This window comes from Cherax quadricarinatus, chromosome 7 (assembly GCF_038502225.1).
Source record: "Cherax quadricarinatus isolate ZL_2023a chromosome 7, ASM3850222v1, whole genome shotgun sequence".
Taxonomy (NCBI): domain Eukaryota; kingdom Metazoa; phylum Arthropoda; class Malacostraca; order Decapoda; family Parastacidae; genus Cherax; species Cherax quadricarinatus.
The window spans coordinates 10,496,352-10,522,426 of NC_091298.1; the positions used below are offsets into that span (position 1 = coordinate 10,496,352).

Consider the following 26,075-nt stretch of genomic DNA (forward strand, 5'->3'; position numbering starts at 1 on the left):
CAGTAAGACAGTAAACAATATTGGTTTGGGGCTCTGGCCAGCTAAGTTGTGAGAGTTATTTAAACCTTCTGGCAGCTGGTAGCAAAAACCTGTCTGATCAGGCAGTCAACAAGACTACACAAGTAGAACTCTCGAAACCGGTCACAGGTAGCTGGCTAGTCTCACCAGATCAGCTGAAGCTACTGAATGAATCAACAGTATTTGTTGGTAAGAGAAAAGGCGTTTCATTTTCCTTCAAAGGAAATACCTTGAAGCACCTAAACCTAATTTCCTCCCGTTACCCAGGCACTGGGTGACCCCTGCGGATTGAGCACTTCTACGTGATTATCATAATAATCCTATTTGACGCACTGCATTTTTTGTCACGTATTCAGGGAGAGAGAGAGAGAGAGAGAGAGAGAGAGAGAGAGAGAGAGAGAGAGAGCTAGTCTTCCATGGGGATTTATAGTATCTTTCATTTTGGTGAATCTCTTGAAGTAGAAATTTTTTTTGGGTGCTCTATATATACTGATAAATGTTACTGAGTACCAGTCAGTTCTTCGAACACAGTTTATATTAATTTTTCGTGTCATGCATTGAAAGCTGAAGAATGCCTTTCAGAGAAGCACAGGCTGTTTTGACTTTTAGGTGCGATTTGTTTTGTTAACAGAGTACATTATGTGCTATAAAGGGTTTAGCAGATTATTTAGCATCAAATTAGTTAACGGCAGATTTAAGAGAAAATGTTAACACTGTTTCCTGCTTCAATGTAGCGATGACTTGGAAGACTTTAATGTAACCATATTTTAACAGTACATTTTCAGTTTTTAATTTATTCATTGTGAATATATACATATACATATATATATATATATATATATATATATATATATATATATATATATATATATATATATATATATATATATATATATATATATATATATATATATATATATATATATATATATATATATATATATATATATATATATATATATATATATATATATATATATATATTATATATATATATATATATATATATATATATATATATATATATATATATATATATATATAAAATATATATATATATATATATATATATATATATATATATATATAATATATATATATATATATATATATATATATATATATATATATATATATATATATATATATATATATATATATATATGAAGAAATAAGCATTACTGTGTAAATTCCTTGTTTATTAATTTTATATAGTACAACTTATCGTGAAGAATAAAATTGAAGACATTAAAATCTTTCTTACTGCCTGGAATTTGGAAAAAAGAACAGCTTTTGTATACTCAGAAATACATATAAAAATGAACCAATAAATCATCATATTCTGGCTGAAGACGTCTCTTAGTTATTCTCGTTTTACTTGGCAAACTCTCGTGCCGCACAGTCACTCTTGGGGCACAATGACCAGGTCTGAGCTCGGGTCTCAACCTGGCTTTTATTTAAGTGAGTCGGATGAAAACATGTAGAATTCTGGTTATGGCTAGGATGAGCTTGATTTCAGTAAAAACCATGATGTATCTTTATAAGAATATCACAGACCTCGGAACTAGTGGGTGCTTGCGTCCAAAGGAAAGGTAAGCATCTTCGTAATCACTTCTTGTAGCGGACCTCATAGATATGCTTTTATCACTAGGAACGTCGAGCATTTAAACAAGCTGAAAAGTGCTGTCGGTGACCTTCCTAAACCGTAGATTGTTCTCTGAATGTTTGAGGTGCAGGGAATGTCAACAGGAGCACAAGCAAGGTTTTCTGCTGAAGCTAAACGAGGACTGGTTGACCGCCCGCCCCAAAATAATGTATCAGATCCACTACGACATGGGGCACTCGGGAATTGTTATGTCTACGATATTTCGCAACCCTGAAAATCGTCTTCGGGATTATTATTTCCAAAAGCTGCGGTTTCTAAATGTAAAAGCGAGTAGCTCAGACAGTGTTTTTTTAAGCGATCTAGTAGTGAATAGAGGTAAAAACCGCTTCGTCGGGAAAAAAGCCCGAAGGCTGACTGGAAACATGGTATTAGATGCATGGAACCATAAAGCGAACCATCATCTGCATGAGGGAAATGTCTTTAGGGTGTCTGATATCGATACATTGGAAATTTCGCCTTACATTTCGATCGTCTGATTGTGATAGCCAACACAATCTGTGAGTTGGTTGCATATTTAATATTTAATAATTGAAGTGGGAGATCGATAGTTTTAGTTTGTCATATTAATAGTATTTTTTTTTTAGCCTGCAATTGTTTGTGAAAGATGTTTGAGCACTTCAGATATTTTATTGTGTCTTCATTTCCATATTAGATTACAGTTATAGATCTGAAAGTGCCTGGTCACCGCAGGAAAAGCATTAAGGTACGTATTACAGAGTTCGTATTAGATTAGCACTGGTGACATTTTCTTAATAACAACAACACTTCTTGTAGAAGCTAATTACTTTTCTCTCTCTTTCTATCGAGTGAAACATTGTTTAAAAAAATGTTTTATTACCGCCCATATGTCCATTTACCTAACATATTATCAGTATTCTTACCAGTTGTTAATTAAACTTGTGGGTCACAGCAAATGTATATTTCAAACATACGATACTTGGACACACTTCTCTGTGCTCACAGCCTCCAAGATTACTACTACTACTAGGTCAACCATTACTGCTATAACACTACTACTGCTAGTACTATCACTACCACTATCACTGGCGTTACTTGTCGAACACCTCACCATCTTCCTTTATAAACCTCTTTATGTTCGTCTTGGCTTTATAAAGATTCCTTAAGCAAGAAGTGCAATAAATGTCTTATTGTTGCACATGTTGAAACTACTCATCCATCTACTAGATGAACTACTTGTTTAACTACTCTATAACTAGCTGTTTAACTACTTGAATAACTCCTTGCTTGCACTACTTATTATCAGACATTTAATGTTGTAAGAGTTGTAGATAAAACTCAGTTATTCAGCAAGAAAAAGATAATTGTAGATACTTAAATAGGAGAGCAATTTGGAAACATCTGGATAGTTACATATACGACATCGTACCCAAAAGTCCAGTAGTCCATAGAACCAGAGTATTTTTTTTTATTGTTTTTTTTTTTTTGCATTTCTCAACTCCTTAACATTAAAATGTCCTGGATAATTAAAAGACATTTCTAAGGCTTTGAACCAATGATTTTTCTAAATTAATTATCTGAAATTTTTAGCTACAGCTCAAGAGTTTTCTTTCTTAGTATATTTAATCATAAGATAAATTCTGATGTTATCTATTAATATCTAAGACAGCTTTCACAGCAAGTCCTGAAGTGTTATAAAGGCATTACTCATTCATTTACACGTCACAGGCAGCATGTGATGACGCCTTAATTCATTTCTTGGTGATTCTTGGCCAGTATGATGGCCGCCTCTGATGTGGACAGTCGTCTTAGCGTTGCATCTTAACAGGTATGTAGGTAACGAGTTTGTCTCACAATTAGCGGACAGAGGCTCGAGTCTTCATCTTTCCTTGCCCTGAACGACCAACACTTTTTTAGCACCTCACATCAAATAAATAATTTTCTCAGATATCATGAATATAGTCATCATTTGCGTTTATTACTTCTATAGAATCATAATATCTTCCTGCTGACTGCCAGAATCTGTTCTGATACTTCCCTAGAGGTACGAGAGGGCTGTAAAATGATCCACATGAGACTTTTACCCGGAAATACCAGTAACTATGAAGATAGGATTACTTTCATATCTCTAGACAGGAAGTACAGTGAGTTAGGATGAAGGCTTGATAATTTATCTGTTTAAAATGTAAGTAAATACGTAGATAGGTTTAGATTAAGACTTTTAGATACAAGATAACAGAAAAATATAAATGATTTATTGATAATGTATGAGGCATTGGATGTAGAATAATGATGTCTTGTAAGAAATGGGGAATTTGAAGGGAAGGATGATGGTCATTTGTGGATGTGAGGGAACTTGGATGAAGATAATAACAAAAATGTAAGTCAGGTAGATGACTTGATATTACGATTATTTGTAAGTTGCAAGTTAAAGGTTTGATAAAGTGAATAATTGCAAATGCACATCATCTTCAGGGTATGATAACACGCTTACTAGAAGATGGAGGACATATCTGATATATTGATAAATTAGACACATGTGCAACTCTTGGGTATCTTTATTGAGGAAACGTTTCGCCACACAGTGACGAAACGCTTCCTCAATAAAGATACCCAAGAGTTGCACATGTGTCTAATTTACCAACATGTCGGTTCTCTGAGCCATTCATCTACATATCTGATATAGGCTAACATTGCATTCATCAGCATACAATGTTAGCCTATCAGTTTTGAAGGCAGGATATCATGTGTACTTGAAAACGAAGTATTTATTTGGAGGTCTGATAGCATTACGTGTTGACTTAAGTTACTTTCAAGATAGTATGAAATGAGTACTTGATGACGGAGGAAAATTTAGACATAGTATAACAATACTTGCAGAAGAAGTACAAGTTGTAATAATATTATTGCTTTGAGACTCAGGACACCCTGGAAACATCATAATAATATGTCTGAAGCTGAGTAACAATTTGCAAAAAAAAAAAAGTAGATGAATATTTCTTGTAGAAGTTGACCAATTTAAAATGTTTGAAAACATGAGAGATTCAGACCCTTCATTGCGTTTCTTGATCCTCTTAATCAATGAAATATGAGATATTCTCCAATTTCTGGGATCAAGCCTGATGACCTCCCTTTTTCACGGAGTTTTATAACCGAGGGTCTAGCTCTTCCCTATTTACATAATAACTCGTACTTACGAGAGGAAACTCAAGTCCTGGATCAGTGTTAAGTCACACTTGTGATCTGATAATGATCCACGACTGACCGATACTTCGTCCTAGGTTATAGTTTTCAAGAGCAGGTTATTTGTGATTTGTTCCAACAACGGCATAGTGACTTTGTTCTTCTTCCTCAGAACAGTAAGTATCGAACGAGGCAAAAGGCACGGAAGAAACATTATTAGCAGGAGAAGTAAAGGAAGGAAGAGAACAGGAGCAGAATGAGAGGAAGATGGAGTAGAAGCATGAGAAGGAGGGTTAGAAGGAGCAGGATAAGAATGAGAAGTAGGAATAGGAGGAGAAGGAGGAGCAGCAGAAGCAGATGGTGGAATACGTGCAGGAAAAGCAGATGGTGGAGTAGAAGCAGGATAAGCAGATGGTGGAGTAGGAGCAGGATAAGGAACTCGAAACTGAAGGATTAATGAGTCGTTGAGACTCACCCTAGTTTTGGTTGCTAATAACACACTTGGCCAGGTGTAAGAACCACACTTGACCTGGTGTAAGAACCACACTTGACCTGGTGTAAGAACCACACTTGACCTGGTGTAAGAACCACACTTGACCTGGTGTGAGAACCACACTTGACCTGGTGTAAGAACCACACTTGACCTGGTGTAAAAACCACACTTGACCTGGTGTAAGAACCACACTTGGCCTTGTGTAAGAGCCACACTTAACCTGGTGTAAGAACCACACTCGGCCAGGTGTAAGAACCACACTTGACCTGGTGTAAGAACCACACTTGACCTGGTGTAAGAACCACACTTGACCTGGTGTAAAAACCACACTTGACCTGGTGTAAGAACCACACTTGGCCTGGTGTAAGAACCACACTCGGCCAGGTGTAAGAACCACACTCGGCCAGGTGTAAGAACCACACTCGGCCAGGTGTAAGAACCACACTCGGCCAGATGTAAGAACCACACTTGACCAGGTGTAAGAACCACATTTGGCCAGTTGTAAGAACCACACTCGGCCAGGTGTAGGAACCACACTCGGCCAGATGTAAGAACCACACTTGACCTGGTGTAGGAACCACACTCGGCCAGATGTAAGAACCACACTTGACCTGGTGTAAGAGCCACACTTGACCTGGTGTAAGAACCACACTTGACCTGGTGTAAGAGCCACACTTGACCTGGTGTAAGAACCACACTTGACCTGGTGTAAGAGCCACACTTGACTTGCTCGTCATGACCACACTCGATCAAGTCGTCATGACCACACTCGACCTGGTCGTCATGACCACACTCGACCTGGTCGTCATGACCACACTCGACCTGGTCGTCATGACTACACAACTCCTAATTTTCAGTGCCACTCAAGACGTGGTCATCAGGATGGACCACACTAGACCCGGTCTTGAAGTTACCACAAGACCTGGTCATCAAGATCGCACAAAACCCGGTCATGAAACCCACACAAGACTTGACCTTCAAGACCACAAAAGACCTAGTAATCATAGACTAAACAGAATATGGTTTTCAACACCACACAAGATATGAACATCAAGACCACACAAGATCTGGTCTTCAAGACCACACAAGACCTGGTCTTTAAGACCACACAAGACCTGGTCTTTAAGGCCACACAAGACCTGGTCTTCAAGACCACACTGTCTGGCTAGCAGTGTGGTCTTTCCCCTTCAAGTCCTCTTGAGCTGAGAAACTGGCACTATCTTTCCTTTCATTGCATTAAACCTGTTCACCTTCCGTTCCTCAGGAGCTGCATGACACTTAAGTGTTTAACATTTCCAAGTTAAAATCCCCTTGCCTCTTTCAGCTGTTGTTGAATGTTAGCCTCCCTTGATGATGGTGAATGACTTTTGATCCAAAGAATTGAGGTACCCTGGTTTTCCTTGGATAAAACCTAAATACTGTCCCTTTTCCCATTCGATGGATGATTCCCTACTGGTCTGACGTTTCTCCAATTGAACAGATTATTTAATGAATGTTATTCCCACCATCATCCCCACGTTTAGTGGTATCGTAATGTTACTGTCTCACTATTATTGTTACTAAACTTAAAAATAGGTATTATTACCTATGTAACATAAATATCCGTTGATTATTAAATAGGCTCAACCACCAGCTAACACTGTTTTTCTGCAACAGCGTTTGTCGAGAAAATTATCAGGTAATTAAACCAACAAGAAAGTTTGCATATTTCCTGTATGTTTAATATCAATAATCTTTTACAGAAATGTTGAATTTACAGATCATTTGGTGTGCAAAAAAAAAAATCTTCAGTTTACAAACTCCAAAGTTTGCATAAGGGTCTTTATTCCGTACTGCTGGTAAGATTATTTGATATATTTTACCAGCTAATAGAATGTTCAAGCATTAAGCTGCTAGATGTACTAGTCTTCAGGAAATACTAGGCTGCTCTTGCTCAATGCCTCTGTGACTTCAAAAACACATTTTCATAGCTCTTTATAGCATTGGAATTCGAATCCATCTTTGAAGCTTTCTGAGAAATTGCGTCGAAAGGCTACACTTCATAGATTATTTTTTTCCAGATTAGGTTAATTAAAACATATAAGGTTTATGCCTTTGTTAATTTCAATATTTTACTCAACAACAAATGGTTTGTTAGTTTCCAACATCTCTACTCACTGTGCAACTTTGGGAAATTTTAATTTTAGAATAACCAACACTTATAGCTTCTATAAACACAAAAACAAATATACAGTGCCATGATGTTTATTTAGAGATGCCGATATCGGTGAGACAAGCACAGATAGTTTAGTCACTTTGAAATCATTATCCTGCCAACAAAACTGATGAATAATGTCAGGCTCAAAATGCTGCACCCGGGACTCTGGTGAGTTCGCAGACGGCGTGGCCGAGAAGGAGTAAGGTGTGGTCGAGTTCGTAGCTATTGTGACCGCGAAGAAGCGGCGGAACATTGCAGCCTCTGCGCTCGTACGCAAAGACTGAAACTTATTTCTTTCATTGATATCGTACACAAGCGCTAGAACACATTATATTGCAGGTCATGCAACATACTTCATGGCCAAGAGGATCTCCTACTTCTTGAGGAGTTATTTCCTGGAGGGCCAAGTACTGGAGGAAGAACCCTGGCAAGAAATACAATGGAGGGGAACAGAAATCCCATTTCTGGTGAAGTGCATCAGTGGGAACCTATTTTGGAAAAGTGGAGGAGGAGCCACCAGCTTCTAAAGAGTTCATATAGATCGATGCAGCATGGACGCAGAGTCATTGCTACGACCTCTGCCTTCTGGAAATGTTGCTGAGGGTAAATGATGGCGCGGAAGTAGAGACCACAGTACTGAATGTACTTCTTCAAATTTGTTACAGACTACTGAAAGAGACATGATTGAAGGAGTTGAACACCCCTAACTTCCACAGTTGCTCGTAGAGGACTCGGATGGAGTCAATGAGAAGTAATCACATACTGAAGCCTTCTACTTGAAGAAAATGAGATCCTTTGAAGGTGGATGAAGGAGGAGGAACGTGTAGTTGTCTCTGGCTCCTGGTGGAGGTTAGGGCAGAACCAAGACGAAGCGTGTGTCAGGCACAGACTATCCTCTAGGACTGAAGTCGTCACTATGCTCGCAGGAAGGGTGTGCAGTGCAGGCGGGAGGGGGAGCAGGCGGAAGCAAGGGGAAGATAGCCAGATTTTTACCAGGAAAGACAGTCATGGCAGGAGGGAGGGAGCACTTTTCCATGAATAGGGGAAAATTTATTGCTTTAACGGAGATACTGTGTGTGTGTATGTGTGTGTGTGAGAGAGAGAGAGAGAGAGTGAGTATATGTATATATATATATATATATATATATATATATATATATACATATATATATATATAGATATATATATAGATATATAGGGAGGTACCATCTCTAGAACTGTCCTAGGGACCCTCATCCTCAGAGAAAAGACTAAACTTGCTTCAGGGAAAACTCAAGGTTCTCCCTGAAGCTGTTTGAGAATTTTCTCCTACCACCCCCTATATTTAATGTATATTTTATTTAAAGACAAAATACATTGACAAAACATTCACAAAAATACACTAGAAAGTAAAACAACATAGGTAACTCAGAGCTACATCTCGAATACTTCGTCCAGCTCCCCGGCGGTGGGCCGCGTGCCCAGAATGCTACAAGGATTTCCTCTCTGGATCGCAACACTGAGTCTCTTAAAGAGGAAGCTGGTCGCCCTGTGGTCCTTGGTTTCTATGATGAGCTTTTCATCCAGCTCTTTGAGGAACTTTAGAGCACACTTGCCCCGTGCTCCAAGGGTCTCCGACTCTATTGGGATGAAGTTATGACAAGGGGGGAAGGTCTTCATATTTGCGGATCTTCTGGGTCTCCTTGTGGCTGGCAGCTCCACCCCCCTTCCACAACGGAGTATGGCAAGTAGGTGTCTGCCAAGGTGGCGGCACAGGTGTAGTCCCAGGCAATATATATATATATACATACATATATATATATATATATATTTCAGCAAGTCGCCCGTCTCCCACACACACACACACACACACACACACACACACACACACACATATATATATATATATATATATATATATATATATATATATATATATATATATATATATATATATATATGCAATAAGATCACAGTAAACAGGTAATTTTAAAATATGCAAAACAACCACTGTGAAAGAGTAGTGAAATTCCAAGGGCTTTCGTGACTCACATTGTCAAGGAACTATCATAGTTCCTTGACAATGTGAGTAGTCACGAAAGCGCTTGGAATTTCAATACTCTTTCACAGTGGTTGTTCTGCATATATATATATATATATATATATATATATATATATATATATATATATATATATATATATATATATATATATATATATATATATATACATATGTATATATATATATATATATATATATATATATATATATATATATATATATATATGTATATATATATATATATATATATATATATATATATATATATGTATATATATATATATATATATATATATATATATATATATATATATATATATATATATATATATATATATATACATATATATACGTATATATATATAGTCTCACATTAACTGATTTCTCTTCATTCAGGAATATAAAGTGATTCCATCGTTGCAGTTAGCAATATTGCCAAGACTGTAACAAGGTTGTATATTAGGCTATGGCAAAAAATTTTATGATAAAAATGACTTCGGTGTGTCCTTCACTCCATCTCTAATTATCTCAACAGTTCAAGCTATACAAATAATTTTTGTTAATTACCATCTTCCTTCTACAGATAAGCTTACTCATAGTCAGACATACAGTCACTGCAGTGCGGAAGGTCTATAGATGTAAACGTGTGCCTGTTGCAGAGACTGGAACCTAAAAGATAATCTCCAGAATAATAAATGGCTTAGAAATAGAAAAATCCCCTTTTCATACCATCACAAATCTTTTCTACGATGGGACTGTCGCATTTGCATTGTTTGTCTTCCAGTTGGGGCTGCAGCTATAGGAATTTCTACTGAAGCTGGGTTTTCATCCACAGTGAATTACGTGGGTTTGGGATGATTTGCTTCACTGGTTAATTAGATGCTATTGAAGAAGGTAGTAAGGCTGGTAAAACAATCCTGACTGGATGTGTAGCTTGCACTTATTGGGAGTTATCCAAAAGTTGTTTTTAAATTTTATTCTGATGCTCTTATAATGGATGTTATATTGACTTAGTGTGGGGGTTTTGAGATGAAACATTGAGAACTTAGTGAGGAAATGACATGGTAACAATGTAGAAGGCATTTACCAAACAAAATGTATCCTGAACATGCCCAATCACTGCTCAATCAGCTCGTTGTTTCCACTAAATCACCGGTAAAGAACATCTTTCTCCCAGTCTTCAACGCATTCTCTCTGCTTCTTTGCCCATTTCTTTTTGTTTTGCAACCATTCAGTCACTGACCTAGACACTGCTCGCTTTTCATTCTCTTATCATATAGACCAATCTCTACAGTCTTATCCCGAGCTATCCTTGGTCCACAGTATCAAACAATTTGTGGTACCAATTCTTCTTCTATCCCTCATTTCTAACGTAAATTAAAACTTCTCGTCTCTAACTTTTCCATTGCTATTTTGCTCGATTATCTTATTGGCAATGACCTGATCAACTCCTTTGGTCTTTTTTTTTTATTAGTCAAATTTGCATAGTATGCCAGATCTGTCTCTTGTTCGTGGAGCACTTATTTCTAACCTGGATAGATTTTGTTTTACTAAGAATCACCACCTTTCTCGTATGTAAAAATTTACAATGATCTCTCGTGAATCTGCTACAGACACTGTCTTTCCATCTCATCAAGACAATTTAGTTATTCTCTTTGATCGCGAGGATTACCCCGAAGTTTTTTTGCTCTTAAGCTCTGAAGCTAACTCTCTTCTTTCTCTAACCTTCTTGAGTGTGTATAAATAATTTTTAACCACAAAGTACGAAATCTCCAACTTGAAATACTCAGACTTTGTTCTGCTCAAATGTTTCCGTGTTATCTATCCTACTTTGCCTAATATAAGTTCTTTTTAAGACTCATAAACTCGCTTTTCTTTTGCTTGCTTAAGTCTCCCTTCTTCTGGAAATATAAACACATATACAGTATAATGTGATACTTTATTGACAACGTTTCGCCCACGCAGTAAGCTTTATCAAGTCGCAAACAGATCTGGTAGTTTATACCATTTATTTCCACGCTTCTTCTGTTGGCTCAGTTTGCCTACACTGATTGCTAAAGCCTTACTCCTGCTGGCTCTGTTTACCTACAATGCTTGCTAAAGTCCTTCTATTGGCTCTGTTTACCTGCACTTCTTCGACAGTCTTCAGAGTATGGCCACAGCCTACCTTCATAATGCTAAGTCTTTATGTTAAGTTTAACTTTAGTAACATTCCTTCTGGGAGTGTTCTAACTTTTCTTAGAAAGGTTATTGACAGCTCGTTTATTAGAGAGAAGGTTTTTGAGGGGCGCCTTTACTTCTCTACTTTTACTGATCTCAGACTTTTATTTGCTCTAACTTCTTTTCTTTCTACGGTAACTGATAGGATCAAATATTTTGTGCTTCGGTTGACTCGCTCTTATTCCCTGTACTTTCCACCTTATGTACACAGTGTTTGGAAACTTTTATTTTTCCTACCATGCACAGTCAGTTAAGGAGAGTGCTCATTTTTTCTTTCTTTGTGCTCTTTTCATATGTGAGCCTCAGTTTTCTGTAATTGAAATTTTAGTTTTCTACAGTCTATTCTTTCTTCATTGTTATCCATTTAATTTTAAAGAAACCAGCCTACTCTCTTGCTTAAAAAAATTGATCTCCTGAACCTAATTCCTTAGTGAATAGATCTGTATTTTGCCTTCCATTTTTTTTTGGTAAATTGCAGAATCTTAAAAACACCTTCACCCAATGGATAGTAAATTTGAATTTCATCAAACTAATAGACTATGTAGCAATCTGGTTCATACTTCTCTTGCCATCGATTCTTCATATGTTTATTGTATTTCCCGCTCCTCTTGCCTTCCCCAAAATGTTGATAAATTGGCCATTATCTTTCTAATGGATTTAAAGAACATAAATACGCATTTCCCCCCTTGCTGTCACTTAGAAAGTTCTGTTTTGTCACGTTAGAGACAACAGATTTGTAGAAAATAAAACAGGTACCTTCTTTATTGTCAATAACAAAGTTCTGTTTTGTCACGTTAGAGGTCACAACAATCCCTTTACCTGGGAATTTTCCCAAAATACTTATCCCTCTTCAAACCTTCATGAAGCTTTTATGTTGATTCAGGCCTAATAGGCAACATCACTAACATGATTCTTATCCCCGGCTTTGCTTCTCTAGATGCTTACCTCTTCCCGTATACCTTCAAATGTTCTAATCTTCAGAACATTGGTTACCTGAACTGAATGTCTCCTCTTCTCTCAAGGACATGACCTGGCTTTCTTTCCTTTTTCTTATCATTCGAGACTGATGTATAAAACAGACACTTACATACAACTTTATTAAGGAAACCATTGGTTTCCATAATATTTACAACTTATACAGCTTTATTATAAAAAACCATTGGCTTGATTCATCCAAGGTTGAGACATAAAAGCATTGAAGTGACTGCCTGAGCTACAAGTGACCTTCATGTTTCTATACATTTCCCAACTGTTATAAAAGGTGCCATTCTTCCTTCTCAGGTTGACCTTTCATCACCAAAGATGGACATAAGTTTTTCAGCTCCTCTTCCTGTAGAGTCAGAAAAGCCTCTCGACAGTTCAGTTGAGACAATGTCTGGTGATATTCATGTAATAGATTGATAAAGCTCATGGTAGGCAAAACGTTTCCATAGGAAAGTTACCTCATGTTACATAAGTGTCTCTTTTATTAAACGTCATACAGTTTTCATTTACAAAGGTGAGTTAGTTGTAACTGGTCCAGATGTGGAATTATGGCTTTTATTTTTCTGGGTAGAAGACATCACTATGTTAATGTCTGCTCTCCGTTTCCTTAAAGTTTGATTTTTTTTTTTAACCCAAGGATATTGTCGCTGGTGTAAAATCTTAGGGAAACACTGGAAATTAATGTCTGTGGGATCGATTCTTGTCAATCTTGGCAATGGTCTAGAGAGCACTAATTTTCATTTTAAGGGTTTAAAGGAAGGCCTAGATAATATTCATGCCCTTAGATTCACCTAATGCCTTCTACAGATATTCTGTAGTGTCAGCTAGCTAGGCACCACGTGTACTCACCTATTTGTGGTTGCAGGGGTCGAGACTCAACTCCTGGCTAGACCCAAGAATGAAAATTGTGAGGATGGGGTGGGAGGTTCACTTGCTGGAAACCTTTATAAGAAACGATTTAATTTTTACGAAACAAAAGTTCAAAGTCGCCGCTGAAACCTGAATGAATGGATAAAAGGAGAGAAATTAGTATAGTACAGAAGACGAATTACAAGGATCTATCAGAAACTGGCAATTCAGCTGGAACAGCGATCGGTGTTGAAGGAAGCATCAAGCATCTTAGTGACTAAGCTTCAACAAATGGTGCACCTCAAGGATTGGTCCACGGCTTCAACCTTTCGATACTCTATACAAACGATCTAGAAATTGAAATAACGGGAAAATCCGCAGTTTTCACTTGTGACAAAATTTGGAAAATAACACTGTATCTGAGGCAGACTATTTTAAGTATTCAGAGGGAGCTAGACAAGCTGACATAATAGTCAGAAAAGTGAAAAATAAGTTTTATTGTAGGTGTAGGAAGACTTAAACTGATACACCTTGAGTATAATAATACTAAACAGATAAATATACATAGTAAATGGCAAGTAGCCGGAAACTTGAAATGTCGAGCACATGCAGTAGATTGCAGAAGCATATAAGATGAATATAAAATAGAGCGCATGCTAATGCTTTTTTCTGATACCTTAAATAAGAAAAAATAATCTCTTCAAGGAAAGACTACAAAATCAAAAGAAAAGAATTTAGAGGTATCAAGAAACCTTATAATATACACTCAAACAAGAACATCTGATTATCTGCAACGAGAGAAACTCTGAAACTTAGGGAAATGAAGAGTAATACAGACTAGGGGAGAGATCTTTGCATAGTGAGTCATAGATCACCGGAATAAATTTCTTTCTGACACTGTAAGCGCAAATGGCATGAAGATCTTTAAGAAACAGCCGAAAAAATAGAGGAAAATTTTAATTTTAATTAATAAGAAATAAAACGATATAAAACTTGAAGACCTTCTATTCCCCCAGGCGCTGTATAACCCCTACGGGTTTATGGTTCACTCCATGAATACAATAATAATAATAATAATAACACACAAAATATACATAAAGTCCACCTCAGCTGTCTTTATAGGGAATGTCTGTCTGCTCAATGATACTCTGTATTAATATAATACCAAGGAGTAAATTATATTCCTCTTCATAGAGACTATCCTAAGTAAACAAACACAATTGGTGCAAATCAAATCTATCGCTCTGTGTTGTGTTTTACACGTCATGACTTGATAAAGCTCTATACAGAGCGAAACGTTGTCTATTATAACTTTGCTCTACACTAAGTGTCTTTCCACAGTAATTGTTGGCAATACCTATCATCGTATTCAGACTATCATGAGCTAAACACCAACTAACTCATTGTAGAGATAGTAGTTGCAGTGGTAGGAGCGACAAACGAAGCAACAGTGCAACAAAATACAGTAGGTAACAACATTAGAATTGAGATTTTGCTCAAAAGTCCTTCTTTACTGTATAATTGTCAGACACCTTTCTCAGTACAGTATGGTGCGACGCCATCTTTGTCTTTCTGGCAGTGTACACCAGAGGGAGCAGAGAGAGAGGAGAAAGTTTTGTTAGTTTTCTTATCCAAATCTCATCCATCCAGTTATTAAGAAGTATCTCGATAGAGATCCACAAGTCTTCTTTTACCTCTCTTTTACTGTGATGAAGGAATATTACCTTAAAACATTGGCAGTTGAGTAAACATATTTCTCGTGCAACATTCTGACTCATCTCTCCTAGTGAGTCATTGTGTCCCACTGCAATGAAAAAAATTTACCTAATTATAGAGCATGATTATTTATGTATACATTAAAATGGAAACTTCGAAATTACTGATAAGTAAAAAGTAACGGACATTGGATATTCAGTTCCAGCAAGTTGCGCCATGGAGTGGAGTCAACTTTCCATGCGTTTCCCTCTTGGTAGTTCGTTATCTGAGGTTAGACATGCGTGTTAGCAGAATTCTGTGTGTGTACGAGAAAGCTATAGTACACAGGAACATAGAGGTACGCAATTTAAAGACAATATGTCCCCAAATACACTAAAGTCCGTGGATCGAGGATACATTTTGTCTCTACCCGACACTCGCCACACTGGAGCAGCCGAAGACCAGACACCAGCTTGTGGAGCCAAAAATATGCCAGTAGTTATGAATATCTCATTATTACTCTGCTTTTGGTTAGGAACACACTGGGTCGGAAATCTTGCATCTTTAGGGTCTAGGAAGACAAGATGAACATGAATAGAACATGAACAGGATAATATGACTGGCAGAGGCTAGTGTCAGCATAGCCACAGCTGTGGTGTCAATTCTGATGCCAGTGTCTGATAACTCTTATTTATTATCTGATAAAGGTATCCTCTTTTTTTTCAATTTTTTTTTTATCTAGTTTCAAGATAACCACCTTGTAATTCATTATTTTACTTTTTTTTTTCTTTCTCTTTTTTCCTACTTCCTCCTTTCGTCAGCTACTGCTCTTGCGGCTGCTCATTTACTTCCTTGACCTGAATCTTAATTAATATTTTCACTCTTAAAATTGTTCTTATCTGTCATTTTCATTATTTTTTTTATCATTCTCCTCTATCGACGTGTATTCCTCCTCAACGTTTACACACTAGTCTTCTACCTATAGTTATTAATTTCTCTCTTGGACTATTTTCTACCTAAAGTTTTCAGGTGTTTCCCTTCGTTTTTAACTCTTATCTCTCAGCACTTTGTATTTACACGTACTCCATTATTTACATACTCTTGATTCTTAATTTTCCACTTATTTAGGTTAACATTCACATATTTTTTAACCCAATGCTCATTCATACTCTCTCTTACAACTGCAAGAGTTAGGTTTCTGTCTCACAGTAAGCTTCCGGAAGATCCTACTTCCACCATTACTTGTTGAGAGTGACCCATTCGAGTTTAACTCTTCATTATAATAATAAAAATATTCTCCTATTCACACACTTACTCATTTTAACTTTTCACTCATGCATATAACTAAACTGTATTCTCTTCTCCCTCTCATTCAATTCAGTTATCTCCTGTTCTTAAAATCTCACTCGTAAATAGGCCTATTTTTCTTTTTACCGTATTTCACCTGAGTGTCACGTCTGATATTCAAGATTATATTAATACTAACCTCATTCTATTCCCATCCAGATAATTTTTCCAGTGGAATAATATATTTAACTCTACCTAGCTCATATGATGATCATAGATATCCACTAACCTGTAATGATGTTTTAGCCTCACCATTGGTGCAGTGGAAGAGTGCAATTTCAAAGGTAAAATTACGTAAGATAGTTTGTAAAAAGCCATGGTAAAATTAGCTTTAGGAAATATGGGATTTCAGCTTTCTTTTCTTATATTTTGTTAACCATGTTATGCCTGCTTTGCTTTACTGAGAAGAATCTTGTATCTGCCTTTACTAATTATGAACCACATTGCGTCTGTCTTAGTTATTCAGCACCTTATGTCTGCCTTGGTTGATTGTGAACAACCTCGTGTATAGCGTGGTTGTTAGAAAATAATCTTGTCTCTGCCTTGGATAATTAGATGATTGTGAACAATCTTGTGCCTCCTTTGAGTGTCTGTGAAGCATAGGTATCAATATTTGTTGATTGTGAATAATCGTGCAGCTTTTTTGGTTGATTGTAAAATCTTATGGGTCTTTCCTGAGCAATTATGTGTCATTCTGTGTTCGATTTGATTGTGAGACATTTTATGTCTACCATGATTGATAGTGAAAGCCTATTATGTCTATTTTGGTTGCTTGTGAAGCATTTTGTGTCTGCCTTGGTTGATTGTTTTGATACCTCAAATGCATTCCTGATCTACTGGCTCCCTTGGTTAGTTATGAAGCTTGGTTGATTGTGAACCGTCTTGTGTCAACCTTGGTTAGCTATGAACACTCTTGTGCCTTCCAGATTTAAGGAAAAAACATATAGTTACCGTGATGTTAAGTTGTTAATACTCTAATGTTACTAATAACGTTACTACTACTAAACAACTATAGAGTAAGAGGAAAGTGAAGTACATGGAGTGTAAAAGAGTTAGTAAGATTTATAAGCAGCTGGTTGAAGAAAGATTGGCCAGAATGAAAGTGTTGAAATGGAGGTACAAGAATTATGGTTGTTTTTATTAAGGATGCAGCTCCAGAGTGTGCAGCAATAGTAGTTAAAAACAGTGGGAAGAAGAATGATAAGGAGAACGACAAAATAAATGGGAAAATAAGAAAATGCTACAATGTGAAGAAATCTTACAGTGCAAAAAAATGATATAAGGAAAGCGAAGTTTATGGTGATAAAGAGAGGTGTTAAAGAAGAGTTGCGAGGAGGTACAAAAGAAGAGGATGAGGGAAAGTCAACATCAGCTTATTTTGCTGGAAATAAGACCAAAAGGTTTTGAAATAAAGAAGTGAGGAAACTACGGAAGCAAATGGACTTGTCAGTTTGTAATGAAAGTGGTGAGATGTACTGGAGAGATGGGGAAAAATTTTTTTTGAGACATTGCTAAATATGGATGATGAAAGTGATATGCGAATTTTATTCATGGGCCAGGGAAGTATAGGATTTGTTAGGAGGTAGGAAGAGTCAGAGATGAGCGTGGATGAAATGGGAGGGTGAGGCAGTAGAGATATTAAAAAGTAGTAGGGAGAGGATGAATGGGATTAAGACTGAGATGTTGAAAGCTTAGGTGTTACTTTAGTGTCTGAATGTTTGGCTTATTTTTTTTCGTACGTAAGAAGGAGAAGCTATCCAAGGATTGGCAGACAGAATGAATAACTCTATTGTATAAGAGAGAGAGAGAGAGAGAGAGAGAGAGAGAGAGAGAGAGAGAGAGAGAGAGAGAGAGAGAGAGAGAGAGAGAGAGAGAGAATAAGAGAAAGTGTAAACAGAATAGGGGAATAACTTCTATTGTGTATTTCTGGTAGAGTATGGCAGGACTACTGTCTATGAAAAGATATGAAGAGAGAAAGTACAAATACAGAAAAACAATAAGGAAATAGGAGGGTTAGAGGGTGTATGGCTCCATTATCTGAAAACAAATAAATAAGGCACTTAGGAAAGGGTAAGAAGCTGTGTTGTATTTATGGATTAAGAAAAGATATACGATAATGTAGATAGTAGAGCAATATGACTGGTTTTGGAAATGTGTGGACTGGAGTGGAGGTTACTGAAAGATGTATAGTGTTTTGATAAGGAGAGTAAGGCTCAGGTTAGGATATGAAGCAGAGAAGGATAGTAATCTCAAGTACGAGTAGATATTAGACAGGGATGCGTTGAGTCACCATAATTTTTTAATGTGGTTTATGAATGTAATTGTAAAATATACGAATGCTTCAGTGTTGGGAAGATGTGCAGGATTAAAAGATAATGAATCTAATTTAATGCGAAAGTCATCAAAAATACACATTACCGACCTCACAATGCGCTTCGGAGATTTATAAGAGGAACTGGAGAGGTTACTGGAGGAGTTTCAGATAGTGTGTAGAAGGAGCATGAGAGTAAACACAGTTGAGAGTAAGATGGCGAGAGTAAGAAGTCTATGTAATGAAAGCCTGGATGTAAGACTGAGGTTATGGAATAAGGAGAAAGTATTTAGTTATTTAGGAGCTGACATATCAGCAGATGGGTCTATGAAAGATTATGGTGAATCTCAAAATATATCAGTAAAGAAGACAGCTCTAGTACGGACATGTTTTTGAAAAAGAAGTTTGTCACTGAAATGGAATGAATAGCCGTATGAACATAGTATAAACACATTCGTGTGGGTGAGTCATGGTTCTTGAATGTTTCAGTTAGAAGGCTGGAGGTGTTGGTGATGCTATGTATGACATCAGTGTTAGTTGTGAAAAATTTAGACTGTTGTGAAGAATTTAGAAGATAGCGTGAAAAAAGAATTCAAGATGCACAAGATGGGTTCTTGAAATTTTCTGAGAATTTGCGCAGGGTGGAACACGATAGGCTGATCGAGAGGGTGTATTAAAGTGTTATGTATGATCAAGGAATGTATCAGGACTGGCTAGATGAAGGGTATGAAAAAGGTTCGGAGTGTTAGGTGCTTGAGCATCCAGCAGGCACGTTTAAGTGTGTGATGGGAGCGACTAAAGGCAATTGATGTGCTATTGGAGGGATTGATGAAAACCGGTTACCCCCTAGATTGGTTTTGATCGTGGGAAGTATAGTGAATGCATTCTGAAGGATGGATGGGGATATAACGGATCGAATTGCAGTAAGAATTGTGATGTCTAGACACTTATGGAAAATATGGGAATGAATGATAATTCAATCGTTTTTCTTCTTAGGGTCATCCTACCTTATCTGGAGTATACTTGGAGAGAGTTTCGGGGGTCAACGCCCCCACTGCCCGGTCTGAGACCAGGCCTCATACGATACAATAGATATTTGCGGATATGCTTGTTATGTATACATCTTAAATTTTGCTAAGAAGACTGGAGAAAGATTAAAGACATATATAACATTCACAGTAACACGAAATTTAGCATTTTTTTCAGAGAAAAGCTAAAGAAGGCGAGTGATATTGTTGATGCTGTACACACACGTACTAAGCCACCAAATCCAAAGATTTTATATTCTAATCAATGTTATGATGCTTGCAATGATGGTGGTAGCTCTGTTTTAGGGTCTTTTGGTGGTTTGGGGAATATTGTTATGATTGTGGTGACAACGATTGTGGTGGCACGGGAGGAAGGTGAGAGTGGAACATTTATTTTTCTGTGTATTCAATTTTGAAATTGGAATATGGTGATCTCATCGCAAAAAGATGTCTGCTTATATCTCAGGTAATGACTTTACGTGAAGTATGACATTAAGTTTACTTTCTTTTATGTAAGCTTTAATATATTTTGTCTTTCCTAGCTAACGTGCTAATAATTACTACTTTATCTCGAATGCAGCAGCAATACCTTCTAAGTAACACTAGAATTACTAAAAGAAGAATGAAAGTCACTAAAACTTGGTTGGAGACGTTCACAAATAGATATTTATAGCTCATGTATAAGATCTGAGTATCATTATTATCCCTCAGCAAAAATACTCAGGTGTTACATATGCATTAATTCACAACCAACCAACGCCGAGAAGAGGAAATTTCAGATGAAACGTAGGTCTGTTCTGGACCACTAATAAAGTTTCTAGAAATTGGTGCATTTTTTGCAACATTCTAAATGGTTTGAAGACAAAGAAACAAGTTGCAGAACAAGCCTATAGTGAGCAAAACCTTGTCTCCATAAAAGAAATTTTGCATTTTATGCATTTGTCTTCAGTGCAATAAGATATGAAAAAATGCTTCTTTGCTTCGTCACGATAATAAGAACTTCCTCTCTTCCTGATGACTCCAGCTGTCCAATACATATTGTTTTTAACGATAATTTGTGGGCAGTTGCAGGCTTTGGAAAGAAAAACATGTCAACAAAAAGGGAAATATGTCCCACGTTCTATATCATAACATATGCTCTGACGAAGGTTGTATCTGTCAGCATTTAAATTCCCTTAAAGATAATGACCAGTAATACAATACATTTAATCTTACGTTGTGTAGACAGAAGTTTTAGTTCATCTTATAGCTATAATTTCGAAATCTTTGTGATTAAAACATATTATATTTAACAAATATATTGAAAACAAAAATACTTCCTCTCAGTTCTTGAGAGGCACAGACGAAAAATGAAAATAGTTCTGTGTCGATAATGTACATCGAATTTTTATTTTATTTTAGGCGAGAAGTGGACTTTTACACAGGTCACGGCGACCACCACCAGGACTGACAAACACATTCACACTTGTGTCAGGCCTTTGTGCACTCCAACTCCAATATTGACACTCCACCTCTGAATCGTAAGAGTTTCCCGAAGGTGTCAGAAACAAAGACCTGATTCCTCTTGTGTTAGACGCGACTTCATTCATCGCGTTAGAAATGACTATCAAAAAGTATGTATGTTTAAACAACAATCATATTAATAGTGTTAGTAATGACAATCAGATTGAATGCGTGTGTGTATGTATATGGTAAACACGAAGATCAGATTCAACGTGCGTTAGAAATGAAGGTTAGATACGGAGTGCTAGCGACTTGAGTGAGATTCACTGGCAACAGAGTGCATGAATATGTGAATATAAAGAAGTAGAAATACCATTATAACCAGTGAAAACACGTACGATTACCAACTCTGATCAGGAGAGAGATAAAACTGAGCAAAATCAATAGTCAGCCGCATTACCACAAAGAAGAATTACCAAATCTTTACCGGCACTAACAATATTGAGTCCTGCGCTGAATCCCTGCACACGGAGCTGCCAATCTGAAAGGGAACAAAGCCGTGAAAACACCTGACATTTCTTCTAATTAAAATCAATAAGAAAATATTGGGAGCAAGTTGGTGTCGTTTGTTCGAACCGCAACAGAAACGAAGCTCTCAATCATTACAGCGAGATAAAACATCGAGGTCCCATTGTCACTCGTGAAAATGAGGTTTATCAGATGACTGAAACACCAGACTATGGTGGGATTAGCAACGGGAGTATTCCAGGCTTGGTGATGTTTGTAGCTGTGTAGCTACGCTTGCTGCTGTTACTCCTGCTGCTGCTGCTGCTGCTGCTGCTGCTGCTGCTGCTGCTGCTGCTGCTGCTGCTGCTGCTGCTGCTGCTGCTGCTGCTGCTGCTGGAAGAAATGCTATTTCTGCTGCTACTTCTGTTACTTTGGCTGCTATTACTGCTGCTCCTACTGCTGCTGCTGGAAAAATTGCTGGTCCTGTTACTGCCTCTGCTACGCTTGCTGCCGCTGATGATGCTCTTACTCGTGCTGTTTCTGCTGCTGCTACTGCTTCCGTTGCTCTTGCTGCTGCTTCTGCTGCTGCTGCTGTTACTCCAGTTGCTGCTGCTGGAAAAGATTTTGTTCCTGCTACTGCTGTTCTTGCTAATCCTACGCAGCTGTCGCTGTTGTTGCTGGAGTAGTTGCTATTACTACTGCCTTTGCTGTTGTAAGAGTTGATGCTGTTGCAACTGCTGCAGGTAGGACTGCTGCTGTAGTTGCCTATGCGTGTGTTGCTACCATCGCGCCTGTTCCTTCTGTTTCTGCAGCTTATAAAGCTACTTTGTTTCTGCTACTGAACTGCTCCAGCTACTGGTGGGGATGATGGTACTAGTAACGATGCTGTTGTTGCTACCGCTACTGCTGTTGCTACTGCTGCTACTGCCTCTGCTGCTGCTGCTGTTGTTACTGTTGCTCTTGATATTGATGGTGTTACTGTGACTGTTGATGCTGCTGGTGCTGCTGCTATTGTTACTGCCTTTACTGTTGTTCTTGATATTGGTGGTGTTGGTGTGACTGCTGTTGTTGTCGTTGCTGCTGCTGCTTCTGATGCTACTGTGTTTTTACCGGTGTTGTTGTTACAGCTACTGATGCTGCTGTTGCTACTGCTGCTGATGCTGCTGTTGCTATTGCTGCTGATGCTGCTGTTGCAACTGCTGCTGATGCTGCTGTTGTTACTGCTGTTGATGCTGCTGTTGCTACTACTGCTGATGTTGCTGTTGCTACTGCTGCTGATGCTGCTGTTGCTACTGCTGCTTATGCTGCTGTTGCAACTGCTGCTGATGCTGCTGTTGCTACTGCTGCTGTTGTTATTAATGATGCTATTCTTATTACAGCTGCTGATACTCAGCTGCTACTGCTGTTTCTACTTCTGCTGTGAATCTTTCTGCTGCTGCTGATATTGTTGCTGTTGCTGTTGTTGCTGCTGCGGATGTTAGTGCTATTACTCCTGCTATTTCTACTGAAGTTGCTGTTGTTGCTGCTGCTGCTGCTGCTGCTGATGCTGCCTCTATTTGCTTCTGTTGGTGCTGCTTTACGGCTGCTGCTGCTGATGCTGCCTCTACTGCTCCTGCTGCTGCTGCTTTACGGCTGGTGCTGCTGCTTCTGCACTTACCAGGGACGTTCTCGTAGAATATTTCATACAGTGACAGAATGCAGAAAATCTCTTCCAAAGAAATGTCTACACGAACTCTCAACTCATTCTCGACAACTCATTTTCAAATCTAGTAAAGGAGTCACTGATAAATATAAACATATTTTCCCCACTTAGTGAGACACAAACTTCCATAATTAAAATTTATACGTATCGTTGAAGAATGTTATTTGAGATTAATTAATAAATTAGATTCTTAATGTTGTCAATTGACACAGATGCCTTTTTTTTGTTTTATCAATTTCCAAAGATGACGCTCAGAGTAACAATTTTAATAAACTTTTTAATAAACTTTGGAAAGGTATTCAATTTATTCAGTTAATGTGATTACAGGTGAGGGAACATTGATAAATATATGCTGCTGAATGTGATTTATTATCAAAAGCACAAAAGTATATTAATTAAAGTGTTAATCCGAGGCCTAATATTTCGTGGCATTGGATTAGGGTCATATATGCATGAGATTGTGTGCGTGAATGTGCGTATGCATGTGCGTGTGTGTGTGTGTGTGTGTGTGTGTGTGTGTGTGTGTGTGTGTGTGTGTGTGTGTGTGTGTAAGTTTGTCTGTCTGTGTATATATTTGTATACATGGTTATGAATACTTGTTTATATCAAATTATCGGAATACAGCTCCTAATATTATGTATTCCTGTGCATAAATATTATGTATAGGATGAAATACAAACTTCGTTAGTGCTTGAATGTATTAAGCAACTCTTTGTGCATTTGTAAGTACTGAGATGTCTACATTAAGAAAACGCTCATGAAAATATAGATATTCATTTTATATTTATTCAAAGAATTATAATTTTATTATAATTATTATTATCATCATCATAATTATTTTATTATTATTATTATTATTATTATTATTATTATTATTATTATTATTACTATTATTATTATTATTATTATTATTATTATTATTATTATTATTATTATTATTATTATCAATGAAGTAACGTTTCAATTGCTAGGATATGGAAAATTTTAGGTAATTAAAACTGTATCAGGGTATACAACAAATTCTAACCATATAATAGAGCGAAAAAGTAATGTGAAGGACCTGGGAGTGAAAATGACAGAGGATCTCGCATTCAAATACCACAACAATATATCTACCGCATCTGCTAGGTAAATAATAGGATGGATAATGAGAACCTTCAAAACTAGGGACGCCAAACCCATGAGGATTCTTTTCAAATCGCAGGTTCTCTCTAGGCTCTAGTGCTCTACACTAACTGTCCCTTTCAAAGCAGGCGAAATTTCTGACCTGGAGAGTGTACAAATAACTTTCACGGCACACATAAATACAATAAGGCACCTAAATTACTGGGAACGGTTGAAGTCCCTTGATTTTTATTCTCTGGAACGCAGGCGAGAGAGATACATGATAATGTACACTTGGAAAATCCTAGAGGGATTAGTACCAAACATGCACACGAAAATCACTCCTTATGAAAGCAAAAGACTCGGCAGACGATGCAACAGTCCCCCAATTAAAAGTAGGGGCGCCACTAGCACGATAAGAGTCAACACAATAAGTGTCAAGGGTCCAAGACTGTTCAACTGCTTCCGAGCATACATAACGGGAATTACCAATAGACCCCTGGCTGTCTTCAAGAAGGCACTGGACAGACACCTAAAGTTAGTACCTGACCAGCCGGGCTGTGGTTCTTACGTCAGTTTGCGTGCGGCCAGCAGTAATAGCCTGGTTGATCAGACCCTGATCAACCACGAGGCGTGGTTTCAGACAGGGTCGCGGGGGCGTTGACCTCCAAAACCCTTTCCAAGTATATTCCAGGTATCATCATCATTATTTTATTATTATTATTTTTGATCATTATTATTTTATTATTATTATTATTATTATTATTATTATTATTATTATAAAGAGTAGTAGCAATACTAGTGGTAGTAGTAAGCTTAGTAGTAGTAGTAGTAGTAATAGTGGTAGTAGTAGTAGTAGTAATAGTGGTAGTAGTAGTAATAGTAATAATAGTAGAAGTAGTAATAGTAGTATTAGTTGTAGTAGTATTGAATTTCTTGGATATTTTACAGCATGAATACATTCTGACGAAACTTGATCAAGGAAAACTCAAGATGAAAAGAATTAAAGAATCTGTCACTAAATGAATAAATAAATCCAATTATAAACATAAATTACATACAATACGATTATAGTACAAAGGGAGATTTCGAGAACGTCCGAGACTCTTCTGCTATTACAGAAATAATTAGCATATATATCTCCCTCTCGTCAAACTTTCAAGACTTGTATATATTTTCGAGACATTGAGGAATATACGGCATACATTTTCAACATATTCAGGTACGCATATTATCCCATATGAAGAATACATTTCAGAGACCCTTGGGGTATATGCTGTGTATATCAGAAACCCAAACAACTAATACTTAATTTTCTGAAATATCTAG

The 26,075-nt window shown here is 37.2% G+C and overlaps 1 long non-coding RNA gene across 1 annotated transcript in view; it reads left to right on the forward strand.

Annotated features, from left to right (window-relative positions):
• The first annotated feature begins 3,368 nt into the window (after positions 1-3,368).
• LOC138852339 (uncharacterized) overlaps positions 3,369-26,075 on the forward strand; it is a 145,497-nt gene continuing 122,790 nt past the window's right edge. The window contains exon 1 of the long non-coding RNA XR_011391669.1: positions 3,369-3,470. This is a non-coding gene — a long non-coding RNA (uncharacterized lncRNA). The remainder of the gene's footprint in view (positions 3,471-26,075) is intronic.